Source organism: Lathyrus oleraceus, chromosome 4, assembly GCF_024323335.1.
Source record: "Lathyrus oleraceus cultivar Zhongwan6 chromosome 4, CAAS_Psat_ZW6_1.0, whole genome shotgun sequence".
NCBI classification, from domain to species: Eukaryota; Viridiplantae; Streptophyta; class Magnoliopsida; order Fabales; family Fabaceae; genus Lathyrus; species Lathyrus oleraceus.
Window position 1 is genome coordinate 464,771,786 of NC_066582.1, and position 14,677 is coordinate 464,786,462.

The 14,677-nt window shown below is 38.7% G+C and overlaps 1 pseudogene; it reads right to left on the reverse strand.

Annotated features, from left to right (window-relative positions):
* Positions 1–391: 391 nt before the first annotated feature.
* LOC127077139 (uncharacterized) lies at positions 392–491 on the reverse strand (annotated as a pseudogene).
* Positions 492–14,677: the final 14,186 nt, after the last annotated feature.

Consider the following 14,677-nt stretch of genomic DNA (forward strand, 5'->3'; position numbering starts at 1 on the left):
ACCGAGATGGCAGAACCAGCTCGTGCTCTTAGAGATTACGCCGCTCCATCACAAGATGAGCCGCATTCAAGTATTGCTCCACCCGCAATCGAAGCAAACAACTTTGAACTTAAACCTTCGTTGTTGCAGGCAGTGCAACAGAACCAATTCTCTGGAAATCCTACCGAGGATCCAAACCTTCATTTATCCGTATTTGTCCAATACGCTGATACTGTTAAGGCTAATGGTGTCACTTCAGAGGCAATTCGACTTCGTCTTTTTCCTTTCTCATTAAGAGATAGCGCTAGAAGATGGCTTCAGTCTCTCCCTTCCAACTCTGTCACCACATGGAACGAGTTGAAGAAAGTTTTTCTTGCCCGATACTTTCCGCCAAGCAAAACAGCTATGTTAAGAGCCCAGATAAACGGATTTAAACATAAAGACAACGAGTCTCTTTTCGAAGCATGGGAGAGATACAAAGACATGATGAGACTTTGCCCACACCATGGTTTGGAAGACTGGTTAGTAATTCACACATTTTATAATGGTCTCTTGTACAACACAAGGTTAACAATAGACGCCGCTGCAGGTGGTGCATTAATGAACAAACCTTATGCTGATGCTTACCAGTTTATCGAGAGCATGGCCCAAAACCACTATCAGTGGGGAACCGAACGAACAATGGTGGAAAAACCTCAAACGAAACTTGGCATGTACGAGATAAGTAACCTTGATCACGTCAATGCAAAAGTGGACGCTTTGGTCCAGAAAATTGAAAGTTTAAACGTATCACCTCCAGCCACCGTGGCTGCTGTAACTCAGAATTGCGAGGTCTGTGGAATCCAAGGTCACACTCCTACGGATTGTCAACTCTTGACAGGAATCCAAGCAGAGCAAGTGAACTATGCTCAAGGAAGCCCCTACTCGCATACCTATAACTCAAATTGGAAGAACCATCCAAACTTTTCATATAAAAGTAATAATGCTTTGTACGCACTTGGACAATCTCCAAATCAAGCCCCAGCTATACATCCGGGATATCAGAAACCGAACCCATCCATGCCTAACAATAACGCCCCTAGGAAATCCAACTTGGAAATCATGATGGAAAACTTTATAGCTTCCCAACAACAAACCAATAAAGATTTCTTAAACCAGAATGTACACACTGGCGAACAACTTAAACAACTAGCAAGCAAAGTAGATGCCCTGGCTACCCATAACAAAATGCTGGAAACACAAATATCACAAGTAGCTCAACAACAAGCGCCTACTGCTGCCCCAACTGGTACATTCCCTGGACAGCCCCAACCTAACCCGAGAAGCCACGCTCATGCAATCATATTAAGAAGTGGAACGGAAGTGGAAGGACCGTCTGATCCAAGGACAGAAAACCAAAACCCTAAAAGATCAACTGAGGAAAGCGAACCTAAGGAAAAGGAAGAGAGTAATAAGGAAACCATAGAAAAGAAGGAACCTTATGTACCTCCACCACCTTATAAACCACCTATCCCTTACCCTCAAAGGCTGGTTAAAACCAAAGATGCGGGCCAATTTAGAAAATTTGTTGATCTCCTTAAACAATTAAACGTTACAATTCCATTCACCGAAGCTATTACGCAGATGCCCTCATATGCCAAATTCTTAAAAGAAATTCTTTCTAATAAGAGGAAACTTGAAGATAGCGAAACCGTTACACTCCCTGCCGAATGTAGCGCTATAATCCAAAACATGCCTCCTAAACTCAAGGATCCGGGTAGTTTCTCTATACCCTGTCACATAGGAAAATTTGTCATCGACAAAGCCTTATGCGATTTAGGAGCCGGAATTAGCGTTATGCCTTTATCCATATGTAAGAAACTGGAAATGGGAGAATTAAGACCAACCAAAATGTCTGTGCAACTAGCAGATCGCTCCATAAAATATCCTGTAGGAATTCTTGAAAACGTTCCCGTACGCATAGGTCAATTCTATATTCCAACTGATTTTACAATTATGGACATTAGAGAAGATGATATTACACCCATTATACTAGGAAGACCGTTCTTAGCAACTGCCGGTGCAATCATAGACGTAAAACGAGGACGACTCACCTTCGAAGTAGGTGAAGAGAAAATTGAGTTCATTCTTTCCCAATTCTTGAAAGCACCTGCAATAGAAGATACATGTTACTTCATGGATATCATCGATGAATGCATAAAAGAAGCAGAGTTAGTAGAAGACAAATCATCTGACTACCTTGTAGAAGACAGATCTAACCAATGTTTAGCAATAACACCGGACCCTACGCAATGTCTTAACAAACCAACCCTTGACCTGAAAACACTTCCCAAAAATCTGAGATACGAATTCCTAGACTTAGAACTTGAACGACCTGTGATAGTTAATGCAGACCTAGGAAGACTCGAAACAGAAAAACTCCTACATATCTTAAGAAAGTATCCAACCGCACTAGGTTACCACATCACCGATCTTAAAGGAATAAGTCCTTCTATTTGTATGCACCGCATCATGCTAGAAGAAGACTGTAAAACCTCTAAAGAACACCAGAGGAGACTAAATCCGATCCTGAGTGAGGTAGTAAAGAAGGAAATAACCAAGTTATTAGAAGCAGGCATTATATATCCTATATCTGATAGCAAATGGGTTAGTCCTGTACACGTAGTACCAAAGAAAAGAGGCATAACCGTTATTGAAAACGAAAAAGGGGAAACTATAACGAAACGAATCGAATCGGGATGGAGAATGTGCATCGACTATAGGAAACTAAACAAAGCAACCCGAAAAGATCATTTCCCTCTACCATTCATTGACCAGATGTTAGAACGATTAGCAAAACATTCACATTTCTGTTATCTAGACGGTTATTCAGGCTTCTTTCAAATACCAATTCACCCTGATGACCAAGAAAAGACAACGTTCACGTGCCCTTTTGGTACCTTCGCTTATAGACGAATGCCGTTTGGCCTGTGTAACGCCCCTGCAACCTTTCAAAGATGCATGATGGCAATTTTCGCCGATTTTCTCGAAAACATCATGGAAGTATTTATGGATGACTTTTCCGTATACGGACAAAGTTTTGAAGAATGCCTTGAAAACCTAGAAAGAGTTCTTGAGCGATGTGTAAAAGTAAACTTAGTACTTAACTGGGAGAAGTGCCACTTTATGGTACAAGAAGGAATTGTTTTAGGACACATAATCTCGAACAGAGGAATTGAAGTAGACAAAGCCAAAATAGAGGTAATCGAAAATCTTCAACCCCCAAGAACCGTGAGAGAAGTACGAAGCTTCTTAGGACACGCCGATTTTTACCGATGATTCATCAAAGACTTCTCTAAGATAACTAAACCTTTAACCGGACTATTAATGAAAGATGCTGAATTCATATTCGACGATAACTGTTTAAAAGCATTTCAAACGCTTAAGCAAGCATTGATCTCCGCACCCATAATGCAGACACCCGACTAGAATGAACCATTCGAAATAATGTGTGATGCCAGCGATTATGCTGTAGGTGCTGTTTTAGGACAACGAAAGGATAAAAAGCTTCACGTTATATATTACGCAAGTAGGACCCTAGATGAAGCGCAGATGAATTACGCCACTACCGAGAAAGAACTCCTAGCAGTGGTATTTGCGCTAGATAAATTTCGTTCCTACTTGGTCGGAGCCAAAATAATAGTTTACACTGATCACGCCGCTATCAAGTACCTCTTAACAAAAAAAGATGCTAAACCTAGACTCCTAAGATGGATCTTGTTGCTACAAGAGTTCGATTTAGAAATAAAAGACAAGAAAGGAACTGAAAACGTAGTAGCAGACCACCTCTCTAGACTTGAGAACCTTGAACCGGAAAGAACATCAATTAATGATGATTTCTCGTACGATAAACTTATAGCTACTTTGGAAGAGAATAACTCTGACAAGCCAGTAGAAACCACCTTAGCTATATCTGTCACACCATGGTACGCTGATCTCGTCAATTATTTAGCCGCCGGAATAGTTCCACCTACTTTATCTTACCAGCAGAAGAAACGATTCTTCTACGACATAAAACACTATTACTGGGATGATCCCTTACTTTTCAAAAGAGGCCCCGATGGTATCTTCCGTCGATGTATACCCGAAGAAGAGGTAGAAAATATAATCCAACACTGCCACTCCGCTCCTTATGGTGGACACACAAGTACATCCAAGACCTGCTCTAAAATCCTACAAGCCGGCTTTTATTGGCCAACTATATGGAAGGACGTACATGCGGCTATTAAGGAATGTGACAGATGCCAACGCACAGGAAACATATCTAGACGTGACGAGATGCCACAAATGGGTATTTTGGAAGTAGAGATTTTCGACGTGTGGGGAATAGACTTCATGGGACCTTTTCCATCCTCTTTCGGTAACAAATACATACTCGTGGCAGTAGACTATGTTTCAAAATGGATCGAAGCTATAGCTTCTCCAACAAATGACACCCGAGTAGTAACTAGACTCTTTAAGAATATAATATTTCCGAGGTTTGGAATCCCAAGAATAGTAGTCAGTGATGGGGGATCGCACTTTATATCCAAGGTACTCGAAAAACTATTGTTTAAATATAGTGGGAGACATAGGATAGCGACACCTTACCACCCTCATACCAGTGGACAAGTGGAAGTATCTAACAGAGAAATCAAGCAGATACTAGAAAAAACAGTCGCCACTTCAAGGAAAGATTGGTCATTAAAATTACCAGAAGCTTTGTGGGCATACCGAACTGCTTATAAAACCCCCATAGGGACGACCCCATTTAAGCTCATTTATGGAAAATCCTGCCACCTCCCGGTAGAGTTAGAGCATAAGGCCTATTGGGCCATTAGAAATCTGAATTTAAACTATAAGGCCGCCGGCGAAAAGAGAATCCTTGACATAAACGAATTAGAGGAACTCAGAAGAGACGCCTATGAAAACGCCAGAATCTACAAAGAAAGAACAAAACAATGGCATGACAAGCGTATATCAAGGAAAATCTTCAAGCAAGGCGACGCAGTCCTTTTATTTAACTCTAGACTAAAGTTATTCCCGGGAAAACTACGATCCAGATGGTCAGGTCCTTTTCATATCACTAACATCTTCCCCAGTGGAGCGATAGAAATTAAAGGCAAATCCACAGAACCGTTCACCGTAAACGGGCAACGTCTAAAACACTATCACTATGCGGAAACCAACGAAGATCCGCAAATCCTACACTTAGACGAAATGCCCCCAGGATCAATAGATTATACTTAATAGTTTCTTTGTCGAGCTTGCGACATTTAAACAAAGCGCTTAGTGGGAGACAACCCACAATTATTTTATTATTTTCTTATTCTATTATTATCATTTTTCTATTTCTTCCTTAATTATTCTTTTAATTTCTGTTTAATATTCATTCCTGATTTATTTTAATTCAAAAGAAAAAAATAATAATAATAATAATAACAACTTTTTTCTTCTTTCGGCATTTGGCCAAATCCTAACTAAAACTCATGTTTTCTTTTCTCTAGCTAACACTAACCAGATGGGACATATTGATCGTATGGGTATCAAATTCAGAGGAATGGCTCAGAAACAAAAGTTTGACGAACTAGCCACTAGAGAGATGCTACCTAGTTTATATGCTGATGATTGGGCTATGACTGCCCTTGGACTAAGAGAAAGTGTCCTGTATTTGCTGAATCAGATAGGATGGGAGACATCCCCTATCCTAAGACATTTCACCACCTACCGGAGACTCACACTAGAATTCCTTAGCTCATTAATCTATCTACCCAGCCATGGAAAAGGAATTAGCAGAGGTTTTATCCAGTTCAGAATGTTCAACATGGAGTACCAATTTAATATTAGAGACTTTACAAACCTATTGGGTTTTCCTACCTCCTTTGACACATTCACAGTAAGCCAGGAAGAACTTTTTGAGTATAGAGAACTTGAACACTTTTGGGGTAGTTTGACTGGAAATGATGAACCCGAGGACCATGAGTTCCTCCCTGGAAACATTCACAACCCGGCCTTCCGTTACTTCCATGGGATCCTCACCCACACCTTATTTGGAGAGAAGCCAAACAACACTTCAGTTTCACGTGATGAACTCTTCATCCTATTCTGTGCTTCTCAGAACCGTCCAGTAAACGGTGCCACCTTTATGCTAGCAAATTTAGACCACCTTATCCAAGATGAGCGAGCACCCATTAGAATAGGCGGTCTGATAACCATGATTGGTAACGCTATCGGGTTACGTCAGTCGATTCTCGACCTAAACCCTTTTTGTGGCATTACTACTATGAGAATACCCTTCCTCTTCAACACCTTGTTTATAGCAAACCTAGGATCTGATGAGTTTGAGCTTATTATTAATAACCAGGTTCTTTGCCTATTTACCTTACCCGATCCTAGGACTAGTATTCATGACCGCAAAAACTGGCTCTACAATCTGAACGAAACCCCCACTCCTGCTAGATCCACTGAATCCATCCAGGACTATGAGATTTGTGATGACTATGAGATTTACAATGACCAGATCCCTTATGCTGAATCTGACCCTCAGACACCATCTGGCTATTATGATATTGACCCTCCTCCTCAGCCTGTTCAGACCGAAGAATCAACAATATCCGACCTCCGGCATCATATGCCCGGAACTGATTATAACACCACCATTGAAGCTTTGATGTCAGAACAAGACGCCCTCAGAGAAGAATTTACTGACATGAGACACGAAGTTCTAAGAGCAGTATGACAGATCAGTTTCACGAGTTGCTACACCGTGTTAACTCTTTTGCTCCTCCGACCAGAGATCGTGCAGATGGATAGAATTTAGTTATTTTTCTTAGCTATCTAGTTTTAAGTTAGATTATTCATTAATGTTATTTGAATTCATGTTCGCATTTGTTTCCTTTTCACATTTCTTTTGTTTCTTTTTTTTTCTTTCCAATATTACATTATGATCATTTTATTGAAGCTATTTATTTAATTTTATTATGCAATAGCTATTATATTCTCTACTGTTGCTGCTTATAACCTATTGAATTATTCATGCAATATTATGCAAAGTAGAATAGCATGCAAGATAAATTAATTAGCAATATAAAATAATCTAAAAACAAAACAAAATAATAAAAATAAATCCATTACCAAAGTAATTATGTAGAACGCTACTGAAGCCTTGCCAAAAAGAATGTGTGACGAGCGTCACACAATCTATGACGAACGGCACGCCAAGAGCCTGTTACGAGCGTCACACCCCTGTGACGAGCGTAACACCTTTCTGACTAGGTGAACGTTACATAGCCGTTGGAGACGAACGTTACACCCTTCATTTTTTATCTTCCCCATTTATTCACATTTATCCACATTTATTTACTTTTCAACCACTTTTTTTTCTCCAACTTCCAAATTCTTTTCCTATAAATACCCATCAAAACCTCCCTTCATTCACCACAAACAATTCTCTCCTATCAAATACATTTCTTTTCTCTCCAAATTACTCCTTCAAATTCATTCATCACTATGGCGGGAAACCAGAATTTCGGAAATATCATCTTCCGGTCCGAAGACGAAAATTATCAAAGGGAGCAATTCGAGCGTTTCCAACAGCGAGGCGTCGTCTCCACCAGGTACCCTGATTTTACTTGTTTACACCAATTAGGATTACTCCAAGGTATCGAATGGATGCTCCGTCAAGCCGACTTAACCTTTCTATGCACCCATAACCAACCAACATACCCCTCCCTAACCTTAGAATTCTTAAGTTCATACGCATACACCACTTCCGCCGGTGAAGATGAATTTTTAACCGGCACTGCAACCTTCCGAATGTTCAACACCGAGTACTCCTTAAGCCAAAACCAATTGAGTACCATGCTACAATTTCCCACAGAAGGTCAAGTCTACCACAGAATCCCTCCCGAAATAAACTGGAGCACAGTTGCCATTTCCACCCTTTTTAAGAAAATATCCGGTCTAGATGCCCACAACTGGGAAGAACTCCTTCTTTCCCACATACATAACCCAACCATCCGATATTTTCTCCGGATCCTACAAAACACAGTTTTTGGACAACCAAACAACAGTAAGGTCAACGCAAAAGAACTATTCTTCCTCGAATGCGTCTTCGAACCGACTGCTAAGGTAAACGCTGCCTCTTTTCTACTTCATCATATCCGCACCTTATGTGCTAGAGGCCGCCAACCCTTTGTAATTGGTGGATTAATCACCACCATTGCGCTTGGCTTAAACTTAGGGGACCGACTCCAAACCTTAGACTCCCTACCTCCCCTATTTATGGACATCAACTACTGTCGATCCAGCCGCATGATTAAGAATAGAGTAGGAGGAGGATATTATCTTATGGTGAACAACCAGGCCATCCCAAGCGTTGTCCTACCCAACATGGCCCTGACCGATGTCACAAACCGCAACCGCCTCCTCTATGATCTAAATGCTCCCGAAGCCACCGAGCCTTCACAAGCAAACCCGCACACAAACGAGTTTGAAGAAATGGAGCAAGGTGATCAGCCTCCTGCACAACAATCTGCCCTGCTCAACCCTTCCGATAATGCAACTGACCCATCCTCCCAACGTCGTCGACGAAGAAAGACTGCAACCAACGACGACATCATGGATGCTATTGATGGTATGCAGGCACAGAATGTCGAGATGATGCAGATGATGCGTCAAATGCAACAACAACAGGATGCTAGGAATGCCATAACCGACCAGCGGTTTACTGAGTTGTTCAGCAGGTTCGACAACTTAGACTTACGTCAGAGATCACCTGGCCCAAGAACCAGAGGCGGAAGGCAGCCTTAGTCGTAGTTTCTTTTTCCTTTCCATATTGTATTTCATTTCTTTAAAACATTGGGGACAATGTTTAGTTTAAGTATGGGGGGGAAACCATGTTCTTTCTATTTCCATTTTTCAAGTATGTACCTTTCCCTTCATTGTTATTTTAATTATTATAAAAATAAAAAAATAAAAAAAAAATAAAAAAAAACAAAAATCTATTATTTTAAGTTAAGTCCCGAGTGTGAACAAATTTCTATTATCTATTCCCTCAATTTTCTTGAGCCATAACAAAAATTTAACACACCCAATAAGTATAAACGTTGCTTATTTTATAAAACCTGAGTGAAATCAAAAACAAAATCATTACCATAACAACGCTCTGAGAACCTCAACATGTTAGATCAGGATAAGTACCTATTACACCAATTCCTTGAACTTTTAGTTTTATAGTAACCCCGAGTAGTTTATACGAGAAGTCAGCACCATCTTAATAGCAAACTACGTGGAGAGCCGATGAATATAAGTGAATGATTCCCAAAGCAACATAAAAAAAAATAAATAAAAAAAATAAATAAATAAATAATATAAATATATCAGGAAATGCACTAATTAAGTTAGGTGATCCTTACCAGATCATTTAATCCAAAGGTTGCAGATCATACAAAAGCATAAGATGAAAGATCCATTATGAGTTGGTTCAGTAGGTATCTGGTACTGAACTTGGTAGGGCGGACTACGGTCCGATCCCCCGCAATTTGCAATGGACTGAATAACGAAGTTATCCGACTTATGTACCAGAACTTCAGGCTAAAAAGGGGATCAGAATCACTAACCGGTTACTCCACTATGTGCGCGAAAAGATAAAGGGCTTAATGTGATTCGCTTGAATGAAAACGGGTGAAATAAGAGTAAAGGAACCAGGATAGCTATCGTAGTGTACTTGAACTGATTTGCATAAGGCAGGGTTACCTAGGTTGTGACGGTGGTTGTTGATGTCAAGATTAAACTCAAGTTGCTTCTAAACTAAATCCACTTGCAACCTATTACGAATTGATGTGTGTTTTGAAATTTTATCTGGCTAAAACCTTTAACGAGTTCTATACTGAATTTTTGCTTGAGGACAAGCAAAGATCTAAGTATGGGGGAGTTTGATAACATGAAATTATATCATATTTTAGGACTTAATTCAATTAAATTTTATCATTATTTATTCCAGTTCACTTCATTTTATTAGATATTATGCGGTATTTTCTTCCTATTTGTCTCAGGTGGCTTATTTTGAAGCGCAAGTAAAAATGGAAGAAAAGGAGGTGCAAAAAGAGAGAAAATGAACCAAATGTCAAAGCCCAGCCCAAAGTACAAGAACACAGGTGTTGTGCCTGTGACGGGCGTCACAGAGGCTGTGACGAGCGTCACGCCTTGCACACTCCTGTGACGAACGTCACACATGGTGTGACGAACGTCACACCAGTCCCCTACATTTTTGGTGCAAGCAACGCTTCAGAGACGTTGAGGGAGAGTTGAAGCCGATGTCCACGCCTAAATACTTTGCACGTTGAAGACCTTTGGAAGCGGAAGCAGTTACTCAAGGCACCAATATAAATAGCCACTTGCCAAACCTAAAAGGGTTCCACGTTTTTCCACAATTTTCTTTGCCGTTTTCGCTTTTGCATATTTTCTTTTCCAGCAGCTTAGGCATTGTTTCTTTATTATTTTTACGAGTTCTACACTATTTCCCTTGCAATTTCTATTTTCCTTTTTAGCATTTAGTCAATTCTTTTCGCACAATAGTTTCTACACCGGAAACTATTGTGTACCTTTTTACCGGATCTAACCTTACGTTAGAATCTAGTTTTTATTTCCTTCGTTTTAATTTGTTGTTTAATTGAAGAATCCAAGAACAAATCCTACCGGCTTGTGGTGGAGTGTTCAAGACTACTGTTTAACTTATTCAGGTTCTTTAATTATTATTTAATGCTTTGTTTTATTATTTATTTATATTATCTGCCTGGGATGAGTCTGTTTATGCATGATAAGTATTTTAGTTTGTTTAGCATGTCTGGCTAATTCGCTTAGATATCGGTATGTAAAGTAAGCGGAATAAGGGATCAGGACTAAGTCGGTTTAACTAAATTTAAAATTAAAATCACTCTTTTTACGGTCTCAATTTACAGGTTTAATAACAAAGGTTTTTACGAAAGTAAAAGACATAAAGAAGTTAAAATCAATAGAGCGAGAGTTTGAGGTTTTAACTGGACAGTGTAAACTAGACATTAATTCTAGATCAGGGCGAGAGCAAGTTTTAGAGTTAATTAAATTCCGATCTTTTCCAAAAAGTATTTTTAAAGATTGAATGTGAGGACGAGAGTTAAGCATTCGAATTTAATTATATAACCTAAGTCAACAGAGCGAGAGTTTGAGATAAGGGTGTTTAAACGATTAGTGTTTTCTTAAAAAGAGTTTCTACGGATTCTATTGTTTTCAAAAAGTGGTTTTTGACTTAACTATAAGTGACAGCTACGTTAACATAAAATCATGGTTTATTCAACAGAGCGAGAGTTTGAGATAAAACTTTTAATCAATAAAGTCAACTGAAAAGATTTATTTTAAAACCAAGATACCGGCAAAGGATTGATTCCCTAATTACGACGAACTACATACCGATATCCGCTTTATTAATATTTAATCTAGATCTTAGTTTAGTTTTTAGCTTTTTCCCAAACAATCAAACATTATCCACCTTAGCTTTACGAAGTAACCTTAGATAACGGTATATCGATTCATAAGTCCCTGTGGGATCGATATCTTTTAAAACTACGCGATAGAACTGTGCACTTGCAGTTTGTACCCCATTCTCGACTCACGAAGTCGAGCGATCAGCATACTCCTCCAACGTAGGTACAAGCTGAAAATCTGGAAAAGTGAAACAGTGGTAGAGAGGATTATAAAATTGCACCAATACACTCAAAAGTCCTTCAACCACATCAGCAGACAAGATAGACAGAAGCTTCCCATGACATTTTTTGAAGTCCAAGGGATCTAATACAAAAGATGCTAGCTTTCTTAACTCTTTCAAGTCGGGACATCTGAAACTGTACTTCTTAATGTTCCTTCGTCCACAATCAATGGTCTGAAAATATTTGCAAATAATACCTCAGTTCCTTGAAATTTTCGTGTGATGAATGTTATGATGCGCATGAATGCATGAATGCAACAATCACAAATAAGGGATCACACACAAGGCAAACAAACAAAGGTTAAGGGATGAATCAAGTCATTATCAATATCAATCATCCATTTTGGTGGATTTTGGTTTACACCTTATCAACACCTAAGTTCCATCGATATTAACAAGACTTGATCGGATCAACCAAGAATCAAGGGTTTGTTGTGAGTCACGAGCATGGAGTGTAGGTAAGAACCATCCCAAAGGAGTGAACTAAGGATAAAAACCTGTAGATCATGTTCTAAAAAGTTCCCAGAGTCTTAATTCCATCTATCGGATATTACAGGTTGAGATGACTGACTCATCGACCCATAATATTCTCAAGAGAAACTTGTCTATGTGTAGTATCGCGTAACAATTGTTATCAAGTCTACACTTGAATAGTTTCCGCACTACGTCCTAAATAGGCCAAGAGGGGGTAAATGTTCTACGGTCCTCAGCTTCTCGGACTCAAATTAGAGATAGTAATGCCTAAACACAAATACTTGTGTGACATTTCCAAATCTAAAAGAGTCTCTACTGAGCAGATGGATCTCAAGCCATCTTGTTAAGGACTACTCCACACAAGTCGAACATGACTATACCATCCTCCTATCTTAAATTGCACTAAAGTTCGAGTTAGAACTTATCTCACCACTCAGAGATCACCAAGCACAACAAACAAATTATATCAGACATACATAAATACTAACATCACATATATACAATTATATACACACAAAAAAGTATGCTAAACCCATTGGAGACTACTCCCCAGCAGAGTCGCCACTTAATTTCTGTAGCGGTAAATTCATGATTATCAAGCTATGGATAAGCTAGACATCAATAAAACCAGAGTCGCCGCCGCGCTTTTATTGTTTCCAAGGAAAAAGGGAAAAGTACGAACAAACCCCAAAAGTATTATGTTTTCAAATCAAAACTAATAAAATGTCAGAGATTATAGGTAAGGGGGTTGGTTACACAGAGGGAAGGTGTTAGCACCCAAATTGTCCTAGGTACTCCTAGGGAGCCCTTTTGTGTGTGCATGTGTTTTGGACAAAGTGATGTTTACAAACAAATATAATGGGGGGATGCGAAAAGAATTCATTAATTATATTTTTATGTTTTACAAGACATTCAGACTTGTGCCTACGTACCACCATAAAACTGAGGTATCAAAACCTCGTAGTTCGCGATACAAATTTCAAAATGGATGCATTGCTTTTAACAAAATTTAAGTTTGAAAGGAACAAAGGCCTAAAAATGGGTTGAACGAGTTATTTCTTTTTTGATTTTTGAAAGTTTCAGTCAAGTATAATTAAGTCTCTTTACAAGTTTGATTTAAGAAAAAAAAAGTTTGAAAATGCAATGGCATAAGGCCAAAGTTTCTACCTTTTTGCAAATTGGTCAAAGTTTAGAACAAAACTAGTTCAAACAAAGAAGTTTTTTTTTAAACGAGGAAGAGATTTTGAAATTAAAGAAATGGGGAGGAGATGAAGAGGCTAATCATATGCACAAAATTAAAAGTTAAGAGTTGAAAAGATCTGACCGACGGGTAGAAATCCAATAGACAAGAATGTCATATAGACACCCAAATTCCCTTGGACATTTAGAATCAAGTAACACACAAATGCATACAATTATATCAATCTTGAAGAGTAAGACATCAAATAAAGATAGCCACATCCAAGCTTTAGCCATTCCATGATCTTCTTCAAAGTTAGCCCATGTAGCAGATGAATTCCCTAAGTCATAGGTTCAAAATAACAGCTTCATAGTGATCATGTTGCAGATGAACTCAAAGGGATCTTGAATTATGTATCATATGAACTTTCAAATTGCAATCACTTGGTTTCACAAAAGTTGGCATTGGTCAAGTCCTTTAGCATATGGAGGTTGCCTAAATTCTAAGTCCAATTTGTCCAAGATCAAGTCAACAGTCCACACAAAAGTTTTTTAGGGTTTTTGTTCTTATTATGTACATTAATGGTCAAGTACCACACAAACAAACAAAATATGCACAAAATGGAATATATCACACAATATGGTCGAAGTGTAAAAACTGAAAATTACATTAACATAAACAATTAAAATGGTATGAATAATGGAATATGAATAAAGACTAAAATTAAATGGCATTAAAGTAAATGGTTTGAAATTAAAAGTTAGTTGTTAATGAGTTAGAAGTTAGTATTGTTTTGCTTTTTCTTTTTTTTTAAGTCAATCTTTGGAGAACACTCAACCCACTTATCACAAGCATGGATCCTTGAACCAAGACATCTTCCAAAGGAAGGAAAAAAGGCCAAGTTTCCACACAGTACCATTAAAGAGGGGAGACTTACAATCTCACTAACTAGAATGCTATGCCTTTTTATGTCACAAATTTAGCGTTATGTTAAGCAATCCTAATTGGACTTATGTAAAAGTCACAACTATTTGAGGTTGGGCCATAGAATTTTGGTGTTAATGCATGTTAGAGACATAGTATAATGGATTATGCTCATGAAACATACCACACGCAAGAAGAATATGCAAAAGAGGTGGCCTAATCTCATCCATACTTATGTTGATTTTTCAATCAACTAGCCTTAGGACTTTGAGATATCATATGCCAAATGAGTTGAATGCATAAAGAATGGGAATGAGATGAAGAGGGAGGGGAATGGATCAAAACTCAAATTGGTCAAA